The 17411-nt window shown below is 39.0% G+C and overlaps 1 non-coding gene across 1 annotated transcript; it reads left to right on the top strand.

The window, feature by feature from the left end:
- Nucleotides 1–11792: 11792 nt before the first annotated feature.
- On the top strand, nucleotides 11793–11924 carry LOC133095815 (small nucleolar RNA SNORA70). Its single transcript, XR_009701677.1, has one exon. It is a non-coding gene; the product is annotated as a small nucleolar RNA SNORA70 (small nucleolar RNA).
- Nucleotides 11925–17411: the final 5487 nt, after the last annotated feature.

Here is a 17411-nt window from a genome sequence, read left to right as displayed (position 1 = left end):
GGCATCTCTAGATGAAGCATATTTCCTGTGTGGTCTAATATGGTTAATGCTAACTTCATCTGACTTTCGAGACTCTAATGCACTTTTGAATCCTTGATTTCTGGGACCATTCTTGGGTCATGGCAGAGCTCCCTGTGGTGTTTCTTCAATAGGAAAGGCCAGATGAGATCACAGCCTGAGGAAGGAGGGCTGTGAACACCATGTTATTTCTCTCCTAACGCTTTTCCTATACCTTTCTATCACGTTTGCTTGAAGACCTGAAAATAATTGGTTGAAACTGCTACTCACTTTTAGCTTTCTATCCACATTTGACAAGTATGTTGCTCCATGGAACATGCATTATAAATGGCTTGAATCTAACAAGTAGTTCTTTTTGGACATGCAATCTGTTTTCCTTCTTCCTTCCTTGAGAGGGAAATTACAATCTTCCAAGACTCTCCTTCCATTTCTATAGAATGTGGGTGCTAATTTGAAAGCAGTCTCATAAAATGGAAGCAAACAGACTAATTAGAAATATTTATGGGCCTGTTAGTGAATATATGTGTAATTGAAATAAAAAGGCTCTCCCTGAAGGGGAAAACATTACTTTGGTTGTAGGAATAATTAGCTTGTGCTGTTACATTGAAAGAGGATAAAACCCTTTCCCTCCTGATCAGATCCATTTTTACTTCATCAGACCAAGGTGTCTCCAGAAAGACTCATTAGTATTTTTATTATTAAATTTTAATTTTTAAAATCAAAGCTAGACTTGCACATTTCTTATTCCCCTGAGATAATCACTTTCAACTCTTAGTTGATTATTTTGGTACTTATCACCGTATCTCTAATAATAGGTTTATAATACTCTTTTAAAATAAGTTCTTTAAGTTTTTTAAATCAAAGTTGCATACATGTATACAGTTAAAAGAGTCAACTATTTCTACATTGCCTGTTAGTAAAACCAGCATATCCATGGCACACCTTCTGTTTCTCACCTTCCTAGAGGACATCACTTTTTGCATTTACTATCATAATTCTATTTAACATGATATTATTACTACTTCTTGACTTTTAGCTTTGAAAATGATCTATTGACTTTGCACTCTGGAAGATGAGAATTTAGTTTTCTAAATTCCAGTCCCATTCTGTACATGGATCCTTCCTATTTTCCATCCTCCCAATATAGTTTAATCATAATTTTGGATAGATCAATATTCTGTATTTACATTATCATGACTATATTAAAACTATTCATGCCTGAGACATGTAACATACTTTGATTATTTTTGCTATCCTGCATAACATTTAAAAAATAGTTTTAGATTATCTTTTAAAAATACATTTGCCGATTTTCTTTGGACTCCGCACTAATTCCATCCCAAACTCTGCCACACCAGTATGTAAATCTATGCTGTATATGTTTTTTCACATCTGGTATTTTTCAGTTTGTCTCTGGAACAAACATCTCCTAGAGCCCTCGGGTACCTACTCATCTGGATTAATTACTATTTCTAGTGTCATACAGAGATTTTACTTTACCTCCCTCATTTTCACCTTTGACTTTCTCATGTATTGAATTCCCTGTTCCCTGGATCCAAGATCTTCCTCTTTATTGATTTATTCCCTCATTTTGACTGGGTATAGCCTCCAGTAGCTTCCTGAAAAAAGTAGAAAACTGTATGAAAGATGATTTATTTTATATCTTGCATGACTGAAAATGTCTTTATTTTATTGTTGCACTTAATAAAAAAATTGGCCAGGTTAGAATTCTCAGTTGGATATAATTTCCTTCAGAATTTTAGACAAAAATTTATTATGAAAATTTCTGAACATGTGAAAAAGAAGAGTTCGGGGAAATTCCATGTACTTATCAAAAAACTAACAGCTTCAGCAGTTGTTAACATGTTGCCTACTTGTTCCATTCATCTCTCCGCCTACTTTTTTGTTTGTTTTGCTGGAGTATTTTAAAACAAGTCCCAGACATTATCTTATTTCACCTCTAACTGATTCAAAATGAATCTTCAAAATAAAATAAAGGGCATTTCCTTACAATGTCATTATCACACTTAAAATTACCAATAATTCCTTTATATCACACTAAAACAATCTATATTCAATGTTTTTTTGTTGTCTATAAATACCTTTTGTAGATGCTTTGTTTGAATCAAGATCGAAAATATTTCTACTCATTGTATTTGGTGGTTATATTTTTGAAGTCTTTTTTGATCCCCAAAGTCTCCTCTTCTCCCATATCCCTCCCTGTTCCTCCCACCCTCCCATACCATTGACTTTTATTAAAATAACAAGAATGTCCCATGTTCTGGATTTGGTTGATTGCCTTCTTGTAGTAGGTTTCTCTATTTCTCATATTTCTTATAGACCAGAAGTTAGGTTTAAATCCTTGATTAGATTCTGGATCAATTGTTTTTCCAACAGTGTTCCAAAAGTGATAAGAGTTTGCCACTTTTAGTTATTCTAAGGCGGAGCAGTGACTGAAGTAGTGAAAGTACCCTCTCTTCTTTGTAAAGTTCTCCATAATTTTTCACCTAGAGCTTTTAATATCCATTAATGATGATTGTCCAAATCAGTATTCTCATTATAGAAGTTGTAAGATGGTGATTTTTCTAATTCTGTCGTTCCTACTCCTATATTAGTTGAAAATCTGATTGGTGAACTCTTCCTCATTCAGGAGGGCTATACAGTTCATACCAGAAGAATAAGATAATCGTTTCCACTTAATTACTACAGACTTTTCTCAATTTACAATGGGGTTATGTCCTGATAAACCCATTGTACTTTGAAAACATCATATGTCTAAATGTACTTACAACAACTAAGGTACTAAAGATCATAGCATAGCACAGCCTACCTGAAAGATGCTCAAAAGACTTACATTAACCTACAGTTGGGCAAGGCCTATTTTTATAATAAAGTATTGAATATCTCATGTAAATTATTGAATACTGTACTGAAAGTGAAAAACAGAATGGTTGTAAGTGTATTGGTTATTTACCATCATGATCACGTGGTTGACTTTGGGCTGACTCCTGCTGGCCAGCCTCGTGAGAGAGTATTGTACCACATATTGCCAGCCCAGGACAAGGTCAAAATAAAAAATTTGAAGTACGGTTTCTACTGAATGCTTACTGCTGTCACACCAGTGTAAAGTCAAGAAATTGTAAATCGAACCATCTTTAGTTGAGAACCATCTGTAGTTTTCATAGTTATGAGTGGTGCCTTGGAAACCTCTTCTATTATCAAATGTTATCTCTCTCCTTTTATTTGAGTATCATTATGAAATAATGAAATTTGTATAGCTAATTGTTTAGCAATTGCTGTCATTATGTGTATGATGCTTTAAATGGCCTTATTGACTAGTAGAAGAACCCTTTCCCTAAGAAACTTAAAGGCTTCTTAAAACTGCTGATTTATACATAATTTTAATGAAAACTACTTCTTTTCACTCTGAAAGTTTGTAGAATCATGTTTTTCTTGTTCCCAGTGTTCTGAAATTTCATATGATGTAACTATTTTCATCCATATTCCTCAACTGCTTGTTTCCTTAGTTAGCTCTTTCAGTCTGAAAATGTATGCCTTCCCTTTCACTTTGGTGGCGATTTCCCGTCCATCTTCTCTGTCTCTCCTTCTAGTACTTTTGTTATTTAGATGTTTAATCCTTTACTTTTCTTATTTTTCCTCTCCTATCTTTTTCAGTCTTTGTCTTTTTGCTTTACTTTCTGGGAATTTTCCTCAAAGCAATCTCTTCTACTGGGATTTTATTTTATTGGGATTTTCTATTTTTATGTCATTAATTTTAATTTCAAAAATCATATTATATGTTCTTTGAATACCCCTTTTATGGATCTTTTTACTCTTTCATGGATACAATATCTTTTTTATCTCTCTGAAGGATTAATAAGAGGGTTTTTTAAAAAATGTATTTTTCCTGTGTAAGGTTAGGTACTTAACACAAGACCTACCTCACTTTTAAAAAAAAATTTTTATTTATTTTATTTATTTTTCTTTTTGACCGCACTGTGCAGCATGCGGGATCTTAGTTCCCCGACCAGGGATCAAACCCATGCCCCCTGCACTGGATGCACAGAGCCCTAACCACTGGACCACCAGGGAATTCTCAGACCTACCTCACTTTTGATAGCAGCTTCAAATTTGAGTGTTCACAAGGCCAGCCTCAGGTTTGATACTTTGCTAGAAGGACTCACAGAACTCACTGAAAGCTATTATACTCACAGTTACGGTTTATTACAGTAAAAGGGTACAGAATATAGTCAGCCAAGGGAAGAGATACATGGGACAGAGTCCCAGCCAGTTGAGAGCACGAGGTGCTGTCACAGTCACGGGTACAAGTAGGCATAGATAGGCGAGCTCATGGACACTTTGCTCCCACTATATTCTCAAGTTCCCTTAACAGGGACCTGGGGACCTATCTTTTGTCTTTTTCTATTGGTTCTGTTTGTGGGAAAGGGAGCCCTGTGACGTAACTGTTTTAGTTCAATTAAATACTCAGTCTTGTTCTGTATTTACCGACAGGGAGGCCACAGTTGCTGTGGCAATGGTCAGATGTGGCCAGAGCCCTTGAGTGTAAGATGGGGGTATAGAAAGGAGGAGGGGTTTGAAGATGCTGAGGAGACCAAAAGCAGAGGCACTTTTTTTAAAGCAACAATGTTTTGCCATCACCTCTATCTATTTCCAGAACCTTTTCATCATCCCCCAGAGACACTCTGTACCCATTCGGCAATAACCCTCCCATATTGTCCTTCCCCCAATCCCTGGTAACTTCTTCCTGTCTCTATGAATTTGTCTGTTCTAGGTACCTTATATAAGTGGAGTCATACAATATTTGTCCTTTCATGTCTGGCTTCTTTCACTTAGCATAACGTTTTTAAGGTTTATCTGTGTTGTAGCATGTATCAGAATTTTATTCCTTTTTTATGGATGAATACTATTCCATTGTATAGATATACCACATTTTGTTTATCCTTTCATCTGTTGAGGAACACCTGGGTTGTTTCCACCTCTTGACTGTTGTTAATAATGCTGATATAAAAATTGGGGTACAAATAGCTATCTGAGTTCCTGCTTTCAAATTTTTTGAGTATAAACCTGGGAACAAAATGGCTGGGTCATCTGGAAATTCTGTGTTTTGAGAAACAGAGAAGAGCTTTTGAGAATAAAGTTTATCTTTTTCTTATTGGGACACTAAAACGATGAGATTTTGTGAAGTTGTCTTGGCAGGCATTCCTCAGCTTTCAAAAAGTTTCTTTTTGAACACATGGCTATTGTTAGGTTTTGGTGAAATGGCATTATTTATATAGAGTATAATTGGAATTGACAAGAAGGTCTCAGCTGAGCAAGGTCTGTCATAATGACCTTTATTTAAGATGGTGAGAAAAGATACCAGGACACAGGCTGAGAGGGGCTGCCATTGTATTTCCTGGTCCCACCTGGTATTTGCCTTTCGTGCCTGGTTGTTTACTGCCATGTTGTTCAGGAGCAGAACAATGTGCTCGCCGTCTGGAAATCTTGTGGTATAAGTAGATCTTTTTTTATTCCTGCACTCTTTGAGCATTATCTTAATTTTCTGACTCAGTTTTTTCCACACTATTTCTGAGCCATGATTCTGTTGATTTGGTGGTGGGAACAACTATAATTACTATTCTCTTTGGAACAGAAGTGTGATGGCTGCATGATGGCCATGGAATGGAGACCTTCTTTATCAAGATGCTGTCAACTATGGCTGACATAATTTAGCGATCAACTTAAGTTAGTTGGTATTGCCTTAGAACTACAGTTGCCAGATAAAATACAGGATTTTAAAAATATTTATATTTAGATAAACAATGAATACGTTTTTAGTATGAGTATGTCCCAAGTATTGCAAGGGACACACTTATACTAAAAAATTATTCATTGTTTGTCTGAAATTCACATTTAACTATGCATTGTGTTTTTATTTGTTAAAAATCTGGCAACCTTCCTCAGAACACCAAATGCTTGTGAGACCCTTTCTTTTCTTCAGAGCATTGTTCAGTGAATGCACTGCCTGTCTGTGTGGCTTTGTTCCACGCATGATGCAGCTGGCTCCTGTCTCTCACACCAGTGCCCTGCAGGATACAGACGGCAAGTGTATCTAGTGATGAACCATGGTGGATAACACTGGCAAGTCAAGGATGCAATTGCCTGTGTATTCTCCGTGGGGCTGGAATGCATATTAGACAGGGAGGTGATTTTCAAATTTGGGAAAGGCATGCCTGAATGGGATGTCTCAGCTGAAGTCCTGAATGAATGGAGACTATGCTTGTCTTGCCCTTGGATGGGTGGGGAATTGGGAGAAGGGGATGGAGTGCTAAGATAGGGAAGCAGGAGTCAGACCAACCACCTTTTTCGCATTTGTGTCCAAAAGGACTGTAAGCCCAGGCATTAGCTGATAATGAGCCATTGCCTTTAGGTCTACTGCTCAGCTCCAAGTCAGAAAGGACTGCCACCCAAAGTTGAGTCTTTTTACCTTTAAGACTTCTGCTCCCTAGTGAAATGTTCTCCTGCTGTTGTTTCCGCTCCAAGCTTTCATATACCTGAATCCTCTCCTGTTTTTATATTTTAAGCTCAATGACTATAACCACTACAGCTGCTAGGTGAAGTTAGGCAAATTTTCTATCTGTGTCCAGATTGGCTTTGAAATGAGGTTTGATAAATTAAATTATGGTCATCTATAGAGGAGTGGATGAGAAATAATGATTTGGATTCATGTCCTAATGTCACAGTAGCACAGAGCTCTCTGGGTCATTTTTTTTTCTTCTTTCTTTCTTTCTCTCTCTCTCTTTTTTCCAGATGAAAGAATTCTTTATCTCTTTGCCCACCCAAGCCACCACAAGCCAATGTCCAGTATATCACAGGAAAGAGTTACTTTTTTAAACCGGGGGGGTGCTGTAAAAGGCATTTGAGGGCCTCATCTAGATAGTTTTTCAGCTTATTTTCCTTTTGACAGCTTTAAACGGCCTTTTAAAATTGCCAGGAGAGTAGATTCATATTTTTATCATTCCACCTGCATAGCATTTTAGACACATTTATATTCCTGAAAGCATAATAATACATAACATTTAGCATTTAATTTATGACTCCTGCCACATCTGGTAAAAAACTCCTTCTGAAGCAATAAATCAACTTCTTCATGTCAAATTGCCATTCATTCTTTGACCTCTTCCATAATTTATGGTTTGTGAGTGCAAAATGGGAGAAGCAGCTTAAATCAAGTGGATTTTAATTAACAATCTTAGAAAATTCAGAAGAATATTTGCAATTTATTCATGAGGGGAGAGGACTTGGTTGCTAGAAAGAAGAAAAAAAAGCAGCTCATTTCCATGGGTACAAATTGAAGTCTATTCTGGGTGCTTCGAAACCACAACATGAAGATTTTTCTCCGCTTTGAGTTAGAAAGACAAAGTGATTCTGATGGAAAAAGCTGTCCAAGCTCCCAGGGCAGAATCCATTTTCTAGGAGAGATTTTGAGGGGAAAGAGTAGGGGGAGACATATAACCATCTTCTGCTTATGCCGCCTTTAACAGAGTTGCCTGGCTGCTGACACGATGCCTTTCATGTCAAACAATTTTATTTCTAAGCTTTTCACACTGTGTCCTAAGTAGCTTCTATTAGCATTGTCCTGTCCGTTTCCTTGGCAACAGAGCTGGTCAATTTAGACACCATTAAAGAGCTGCGGAAAAAGCAACAGCCAGCAGTGTGATGGGCAAAATTACAGAGAACAAGCTGAATACAATCCTCGCTGGAGGAGATGCATTTTCTTCCAGGGCCCATTTTATTGTAATTAAAATTGAAAAGCTCTTTTTAAACAGGGCCCTAGATTAAGCACAAACCAGAGTCATCTACTGTACAACCATTGCAGCTGCATTCCTTAATGTTATCTCTTTAACCTTAATGGGTTGCTTGCACTTTTTTAAATAAACAAGGAGGGAAAACCTAGGGGCAATATGGTAGCTTCTTGTTATCCATCTTTAGAGTAAATATAGGATAGAGAGAGACAACTCTTTTCATATCTGAAGTCATGTTTAAATGAAGCACGAGATCCTCCAGCTGTACATACAATGATTCCAGTTTATCTTGCATGAGAAAATAAACTTTTATTTCAGATATCATAGGTAGTCTCATTTGCTGTTTATCTCACTTCATTAGTTGTGGTGACTTTATATGTAGCCATTTTCCTCCAATAACTAAATGGGCCATTTTGAACATGGAATCAACTAGAACTTTGAAATTTTCGGGACTGAGTTTTATGTTGGTAGTTGGCTTTGCACTCACCATTGCACTCACAGCTTTTTGTATGTAGGATAGGATGGAACATAATTTGAGGTAGGGGAGATCTTTTCTCCCAGAACAGGATATGTTAAAAATTCCTTGTCCTCTGGGATGAAAGTAAGTTAATTTATATACTGTGTATATTTGAAAATGAGACAAGAAGATTGATTACTTCTATAGGGACTTGAAGGTAGCTTCAATATCATTTTCACTTTAAGAAGTGGGACAGAGAGTTTGTATTTAGGAATTGGGAATTTTTGATACTATTGCCTATACCATGGTGGGTGCACTGGGATACTTCAGTGTTTGCATCTTTTATGCTTTTAAGTTAGTCTCATCTAAATGGAACCTTGTAAGACAGTGGATGCCTGTTCATAGAAAATATCAAAGCAGAGACATAAAGCTTACTGTTGGAGACATCTTAAGTGGGAATCATGCCCCAGTAGAATGCTCAATTTGATGACTTCTAAAATCCATTCTTACACTGATATTTCATGATCTTGTCCCTGAAGATGGACAAAAATATATGTTCCCCAAAGTAGCCCAGTAATTAGTGGGAGAAAATGACCCCTGCACTTCATTTTCTACAGTTATCTGGGAATATGCTTCATCCCTTTCTATAGGGCTCCTCTGTTTTGGCGGGGGGTGGGGGGGGCAGGGTAATACAGAAATGTTCATTTCCAAGCCTTTTGGATTCCTCTCTTACCCGGTCAACAAATATAATACATGACTCTGTGTTCGTGAAAGTTCTTGATCAAATGTTACTAGGGTCATAAAGTTTCTGAGATTTCTCTGTGTTTTTTTTCATGCAGTAAAAATCAGCCTGAATCACGTTTCCTGTTGAAAGGGTTACTAGAGCCTTAAAATCATTCCAATCAGGATCACCATGGCTAGATAACAAAGATGCCAATTAATGTTGGTTGTAAAGGGGAACAGCAGAGCCCACCAGTCATTTTCCCATATGGCACACAAGAACAATTAGATACATAGGCTGACATTTCATCTTTGGAATTTACATAATGTATACTACGGTGATTGATAGGAAAGAGGTCCATAGACGTGACAGACTGACAGAGGATAAGGGCAGAAGCTGTCCATCTTTTTCATTATGATGACTATTTTAACGAACAGACCAACTCATTTCTGCAGTCTATTAAATCATTTGACAGTATAAACATCTGGAGAATAGCCCTGGGAATTGGGTTTGTCAGGTGAGGGCTCTTTGGCTGGCAGGGAGGGGTTGTGGGATTCTTCTGGGGCTGCTGATTCTGGGGAGAACCACTAGCTGCCCATCACAGGAGACCCTGCCTTTCTTGACACCAGGGGCTCAGGATGTGGAAAAAATTTGTGCCACTAAGACGGTCTCCAGCAGAGAGTACTTTTCTGTCCTTTTACATTCTTTCAGAATTCTCTCCAATGTCAAGTCTCTCTTAGTTTCCTGAGCTCTGAACCTGATTCATTGAATAACTTTGAGCAAATGACGACCTCTCCTAACCTCCTGTTTTCTCATCTGTGAAATGAGGATTCCCTCTGACACCCAGTTCCCTCTCCCGATAGAATAACTCTTTCTGAAAAGCATTTTGATCTCCATAGGGAAAGGTGTCATACAGCAGCACAGAATTATATTTGACTCTGTACCACCCACAAGTTCAATGTGTGTGGTCTCAGCCTGGCTGATAAGCAAGCTAAGTGTTTCTTGGTGTGTGTAGGTAATAACACCTGAGAGAGGAAGCCATTTAAATTTCAAAGTTTAAAGCATTAGATACCATTTTTGTCATGCCCTTGTCCCACTAGAACAGGGTTTCTTGCTTTGGCATTATTGACATTTGGGGATGAGTAATTCTTTGCTGTTAGGAGCTGTCCTGTGCATTGTAGACTATTTACTAGATACCGGTATCACCTTCCCCTCCTTCCCTGAGTTGTGACAAGCAACAATGTCTCCAGACATTGCCAGATATCCTCTAGGGTGCAAAATTGCCCAGGTGAGAAGCTCTCCTCTCAAATGTGCTTGGGTAGTCATCCCAGCAACTTGAGATGGGGGTTGTGCTTGAATCTGGCCTAGGCTGGTGATATAAACTAGCTGGTACCTTCCAAGGTTTGAAGCAAATTCAAGAAAGCAAAAAAAAAGTCCCATTTTTAATATTTGAGTACAGCTAGTTACATGATAGTCTGCTGGCATTTTCCCCCACTGGGTTGCTGCTGCCTCTCATAGTGATAGAACAAACAAGGGATGCTGGCCTCTGCACCCTGAGCTTTTCTTAGTTGAAGACTAAGGGAACTGTTGGGTCTATTTAAAATCTATGGATTGAAAAGCAGACACCCAGCCTTGCTGTACGAGATACAGTCTCCTCTACTAATGATGTTATTTATATGTTTTCTTGAAAAAGCTTCCTGCTTCACAGTTGCAGCCCATTAGCTGGTTTTGTATCCAACAAGCATACCCATTGATTCTTCGTATATGCAGGATGTGATAGAAAAAGTTTGCACTGTGCTGGGCTGGCATAGTCTATAAACATGATGTAATCATTGTTCCATAAAACAATCAGGAAGGACCCTGGCTGAAATAACTAAGAGATGAAATACTACATCTGCCACCGGAGGCCAGAGAACAGAAAGGTATTTGGAGATTTGGTTAATTATTCTGTCTCCCACCTGAAAATGCTGGGTATATTTTTTGAAAAGCAAAATTAAACGTTATTGGAAGAGGATCTTTTTTCCTGAAAGAAACCAAGTGTTTAAGAATTTAAAATCCTTTTTTTTTTCCTCAAAGAAAATGCCACTGTCACAAACCTGTGTCCATTGACTGCAATTTTCTGTAGTGTAATTTATCAGACACCTTACCTAACTGGAATTTAACTGACAGCTTCACCTTTCCAGGAAACGAATATGAAATCAGGAGGTTAAAAAAATTCTCTTGGCAATCAGAAGTGATCTCCAAAAACCCATGCGTTAAGGTTTCTGTGTTAATTGATCAATTAAATCATGAATTTCTTCACATCCATTTCAACACATCCATTCAGTGACGACCCGTTCCCAGGCAAGAGGAAGCTCAGGTCTGGGAAGGAGGCTCCATGATGTCTAGGCTGAGAGTCTAAAGTCTCAACACCAGGAGTGTTGTCTAGGGGGGAATGTGGGCTCCAGGTGGGCGTATTCCCTTGGCTCTTTGGACTCTGTGGCCTAAATGGGGAGGGGCCCTACTGGAAGAGGGACAGAGTAAAGCCCTTTAAAGGCCAAAGACCAGAGAGCAGGGACTCTTTTACCTACTTGTCTTAACAATCAACCCAGTGCCAGAATGTGGTTGAAATGAGACAGATGTAGTTGGCATGAGTTAAACATACACAAACCACTGAGAAGAGTACCTGGCACATGTAGACACTCTATAGGTGTTAGCTATCTATACTGTTATGAGTGCTGGGAAAACCAACCCAAGTTTTGGCTCTTGGTATGTTTTGGGTACACTTCAAAAAACAGAGATCACTTGAAAAAAGAAAAAATTAAAAAAAAAAATTCTACCCTGTTGGGGGTCTGGTGTGCAATGGCTACAAACAGCAACGTCCTCAGTAGTGTATGCAGCCTGTTGCCTTTATGGGTTGCCCTTAGGGACCTTGGAGACAGCCCTTTCCAGTGGACATTCATGTATGGCCTCACGCTGTCCCCAGTGTAGGCTCCAGACAGGTATGCACAATGCGTTTGGAAAGCCCCAGGGCACAGTGGCCAGGGTCCACATTGGCCAAGGTGTAATGTCCATCCGCACCAAGCTACAGAACAAGGAGCATGTGACTGAGGCCCTACACAAGGGCTAAGTTCAAGTTCCCTGGCCACAGGAAGATCCACATCTCTAAGAAATGGGGATTACTGAATGTAATGTGGATGAATTTGAAAACATGGTGGCAGAAAGGCAGCTCATCCCAGATGGCTATGGGGTCAAATACATTCCTAATTGTGGCCCCCTGGACAGATGTTGGGCCCTGCACTCATGAGAGCTTTGGTGATGTCCCCTCCTTACTCATGTCCACCAATAAATCCTACTCTGCTGTTAAATAAATAAATAAATAATGTTTTATTCAAACAAATAAAATTTCCAGCACTGCTATCTTCAGAGGGCATTTAAATGGTGCTGCGAACTTGGAGGTTTGGGCTTACAGGTTTGGTGGCATACTGAGGAATTGTTGAGGGCTTATAATCACACCTGTGGTCTGTGGATTAGTGCTTCTGTCAATCAATTCATGGTGGCCAACACCTTATACTGGGTCTTGTTTTACCATCTTATAAATATTCAGGTTGGTCAAGGGAAGATACTGTTGACAGTATGGACAAAACAGTCTGAAGTCACCAGTACTGCTGGAAGAACTACTCAAACTATATCCTGTAAGTGGTTGATCAGTTTTTTGCCTTTAAGGATTGACTATGATTTTGACCTTATAGCTCAGTTGTTTGGTCAGGTGCTCACTGATCTATTATTCAGACTTTACTTTCAGAGGAATGGTTGGCTTGCCTATTTTTTAAATGTGTAATAAATTAAAAGAAATTCTGGCTATATGAGTTACTGATTCTATTATTCTTAGTAATCTGCTTTGGGAATCCTTTAAGAATATTGCTGGGCTAGCTGTGTCAAAGCGCAGATGATAAATTGGCTTATAAAACTTTAAAAGTGATGTGGCAACTTTTTCCCCTCTTGATCACCTTTGCATCATTGAATTCCACATGAATCCAGAGTGGGACTGACTGTGGATTTTTCTGAGTTAACAAATCAAGGTGTCAAGTCAGGCTGGCTTATATTACTTCTGAATGCCAGCAGTTCTGTCCAAAAGTCCAAAAATAGCAAGGGGCTCCAGAATGAATCATCTCAATTCATTTTAGGCTTTCAGTTTCCACTGAGTAATTTTTACAATTCAATTCATCTAGCTGGGGAGAAACCTAACCAGTGGGACTGTGACAAATCAGGGCCGGAAGCTTGATAATGAAAAGGAGGACTTGGTACTATCAAACTTTAAACGTTTGGGCAAAACGTGCTGCCATTCACACAGTAAGAGGCTGGATGTAAGTCCGAGAGAGTGGTCCAAAGCTAGTTAAAAGCTGCAGGATTTATTTTATGCCATGTTGATCATTTCAGGTTATCAGAATTAGTTCTCTAGAAAGATAACTGTGTAGCGGCATAAAATACATTCAAAACATGAACATATTACTTTCTGAAATAATAAGGTCATCTGGTAGAGAAACACTTGTTTCTTTTCCTCCTGTCCTTGATTCATTCCTCTTTAAACTGGTACTGCCTTTCTCCTTCCGCATTAATAAATCTCTTTGTTTCCTACAGAGGAGAATACATAAATCCTTCCTTTCTCCTCACAGAAAAGCCTGCTATTTATGTGTATGTTTTCTACTCACTCTCATTTGTGATGAATTTGTGATTAGAAAGAACCCCACATTGCCCTGTTCTGTCAATCAACTGAAGGGGAGCTGGGAGTTCACTCATGTAAACATGCAGCAGAATGGCCGCATATTTTTAATATCTGCATTTTATAGGAATATTAATAGGATGATCACTCTCAGTAGGTTCTTGAGAAAATAAGTCACTTAAAAAAACCCCCCTCATATCATACAGTGGTCTCTTGAGATTAGATATTAAACTGAGGCTCGTGACTCAGTATCAAGACTGAATCAGAAAAAAATTTAAGTGGGTAGAGTTTTTCTTTGGGGAGATGATCTCCTTTGGGGGCATGTGGTAGGGTCTAGTTTTCTTTCTTTTTAAAAAATATTTATTTATTTATTTGGCTGTGCCAGGTCTTAGTTGCGGCATGCAGGACTTTGATGCTGCATGAGGGATCTTTAGTTGTGGCATGCAAACTCTTAGTTGTGGCATGTGGGATCTAGTTCCCTGACCAGGGATCGGACCTGGGTCCCCTGCATTGGGAGTGTGGATCTTAGCCACTGGACCACCAGAGAAGTCCCAGGTCTAGTTTTCTTGTGCTGACCAGGATCCTCAGAAATATCCCAGGCTCCTGAATCTTTCCTTTTCCCTCTATTCCCCCTCTTGAACACGTGTCCATCTTATTATCTATTCCCTCAGTACTGTTCTTTGTTTTTTCAAGGTGACAGCCATCTAAACTGAGAAATTATGCTGACAGAATTTAGATCTATGACATCTCATAAGGAATTCTAAGCTCACCCCTTCATTTTACAGAAGTGGGAATTGGTTCCAAATGTAGTCAAAGATTGCGCACAAGATTTCACTACGACTTAGAGAAAGTCCTGGCGTGGTAGTGGGGGTCCAGGGCTGGGGTCTTTGCGTGGCAGCTTCAACCTTTCTGATTTACCAGTGGCTGCTAGTCCCAGTCCCAAGGTCATTTTGATTAAAATGGCAATTCCGGAGAACACAGTGCAAGAAGCTGAAGAAATGACTCTAATGGTAGGAACACGAGAGACAGTAGCAGGCTGGTGTGGGTGCTCATTTAGGAAAGAACAGATAATTTGGAGACCAGTCTTTTGGATGCCTTCAAATCCACACTGTTTGGTGATGCTGAGATCTGCCTAACAACGAACGCTGGCCACATGTAGATGCTTCTTAGTTGTTGCCATTTGTCTCCAATAAGCTTTGCGGGACCTGTCTACCCAGCTTTCTTCCAGTTAAATAATTAGTCTTTCCCTTGATTTCCAGGTAACTAAAATTGAATAAGGTAACATTTTCTTTCCAGATTTTCTTTGTTCCTCAAAGTACTTTTTAATTAAAAATACTTATTCTTTGTAGAAAATTTGAAAAATACCAGAAGAGTTGAAAGAAAAAAGAAAAAGTCATCACTTACTTTCTTGTTGAAGCCAATCACTGTTAACACTGGTATTTTGCCTTTCTGTTTTAATCTCATTCCTTTTTCAAGGTAAAGACTAATGGTAATATTTTTCTTTCTTTCTCTTTTCTTGACCACTTTTTTTGAAAAGTAATATATGCCCTTTAAAGAAAAATTGGAGAATGAAGGCAACTATAAAGAAGAACATGGATCATTATTAAGCTTGCACCCAGAGCTAGCCTGAGTGACACGTTTCATTACAGCCTCTTAACAAAACAAAATAAAAAAAATCCATATTTCCCCATTTCACTTCTTAACCATAAATTAACCAGTATAAAGGTAAAAGGAGTTACTGATGTTTTTTGCTGGGGTAAGATGAAGACCTTTCAATTAGTTGCTAAAATCTGTTTGAATTTGGGGCAAAGATGGATACAGGTGAGCTCTTGTTTCAAAAGAAGACCTCAGGCCAGACTGTCTCCTATATACTAGTTCACATTTTAAAGCTTATGATGGAACATTCCGAACTCAGCAGAGGTGCATTCTAAAATGTCAAGAATAATTGTAACTTCTTTCAGCTAGGTCTTTTTTTTTGTCCTTTTCAGAATGCCTAGAGACATGGCAAGCAGAACTTGTGGTCATAGGTGGGACTCTTGGTGATATATAACATGAAGGGATCTCTCATAGAAAGGATGCTCGTAGCTTAAGTGCACTCCAGGGACTGTAGCTCATTACTGCTCGCTGTCTCTGAGTGAGCACACTTTACTGTTAATGCCAGGACACCAGTGTCTTATGTGTTCCCTCACTTTTCCTCTGCTTACGTCTCTTCCTTCCGACGAAAGGGACAGAATACAGTCTGAGAACACAGACTCTCTGATGGGGCCAGACTGATTGGCTCACTTTTCTCCAAATGTACCTTTTGCTCAGCTTGTGCCTCCAAACTGCAGTACCCTCGTTTATCTAATGGAATCATTTACAGCCTTCAAGACTATGTGAAACCCTTCTTGCTCATGCCCCACATAGGGGGAGCTCTTTCCGAGCTCCAGTGGCAATTGCTATCTCTATGTTTGGCCCTGATTTTTACTGGGGGAAATGAAGCTTAGGATATGTGGGCATTACTCTTATACCTGTCCCTTCTCCGTGGAACATCATAGGTCCTGTGCATATTTTCCCCACCTTCCTAAATTCCCAAAGACTGCTTTGCAGTGGAGAGGAATCTCTACTTTATTCTCTTCCTACTCAGTATCATAGGGATGCCTGCAAAATTTAACCCAACTCAGTGACAATCAAAACTCCCCTTCCTGTATAAATAGCTCTCTGGTTGCATCTTTCAGGCTGCAGAAATGAAGAAATGCTCATCCACATATCAGAGAGACCCCTGGGTGGGCACAGCCAGATACGTCTCCCCTGGATGGGATGTCATAGGCTTTCGAGTTGTTTCCAAGTTAAGGGAAGGAGTGAGTCCTCTCTGAATCACGCTAGGATAATAATAACCTGTCCCAAATGTTCTGAACAGTGAGTGTATGGACTCAGTGGGGACAATCCATCACCTTTAAAATGTGTGTCTTTTCCCATCATTCCCCTGACAGCCCCACCTCCTCTACTGAGTTGACTTTCTCTTTGGTGAAGAAAGAAAACACTGTGGTCAAGTGTCAGTGACAGATAAAGTGGAGGGCAACATTTTCTGACATTTGCTCCCAGGATCACCAGATGAGTGACTTAGTCTAAGTCAACGGTGAATATTCCCTTATTGTTAAGAAAGGATTGATGGGTCCCAGTACATTTGACATACACTGTCTTTGACACACATCTCTCCTCCCCAAGAGTCAGTGACATGAGCAGCCCTGGCTTTGGATGGTTGACTTTCAACTGATCTTGCATTTCACCTTTAATATATTTTTTTCAAGTCTTAGTTATTTATCTATTTCTCCATCTATTTTTAAATGCACTACTGGATTTATATAAATTCACCCCCAAAATTAAAGTATAGTAAACAAGTAGGCTTGATCTGAGTGCTTTTAAAAATTGTTTTCTTATTAAAAGAAGCTGAGGCAGGAACCTTAATTTCTAGTTTCACAGAACAGTAAATTCTTCGCTCAGGCCCTCTGTGACCTGGCTCCCCTGACTCATAAATGAAACAGATGATGCCTGAAGAATTTATCAAGAGGAATAAAACTGACTTCTGTGAGTTGTTCCTTGTCACCTGTGGCCTTCGTTGGATTGGGGACCAGCTGGTAAAACCAGCTCCCGGCTCTGTTCATAGATGTTTCATTTAACTTTGTTTTGTATTTTCTAGACACAATTCTCTGATATGAGTGAAAGATC

Source organism: Eubalaena glacialis, chromosome 7 (assembly GCF_028564815.1).
Source record: "Eubalaena glacialis isolate mEubGla1 chromosome 7, mEubGla1.1.hap2.+ XY, whole genome shotgun sequence".
Taxonomy (NCBI): Eukaryota; Metazoa; Chordata; class Mammalia; order Artiodactyla; family Balaenidae; genus Eubalaena; species Eubalaena glacialis.
Note: the sequence above shows the minus strand (reverse complement) of the source record. Positions and strands in the feature narration are given on the sequence as shown.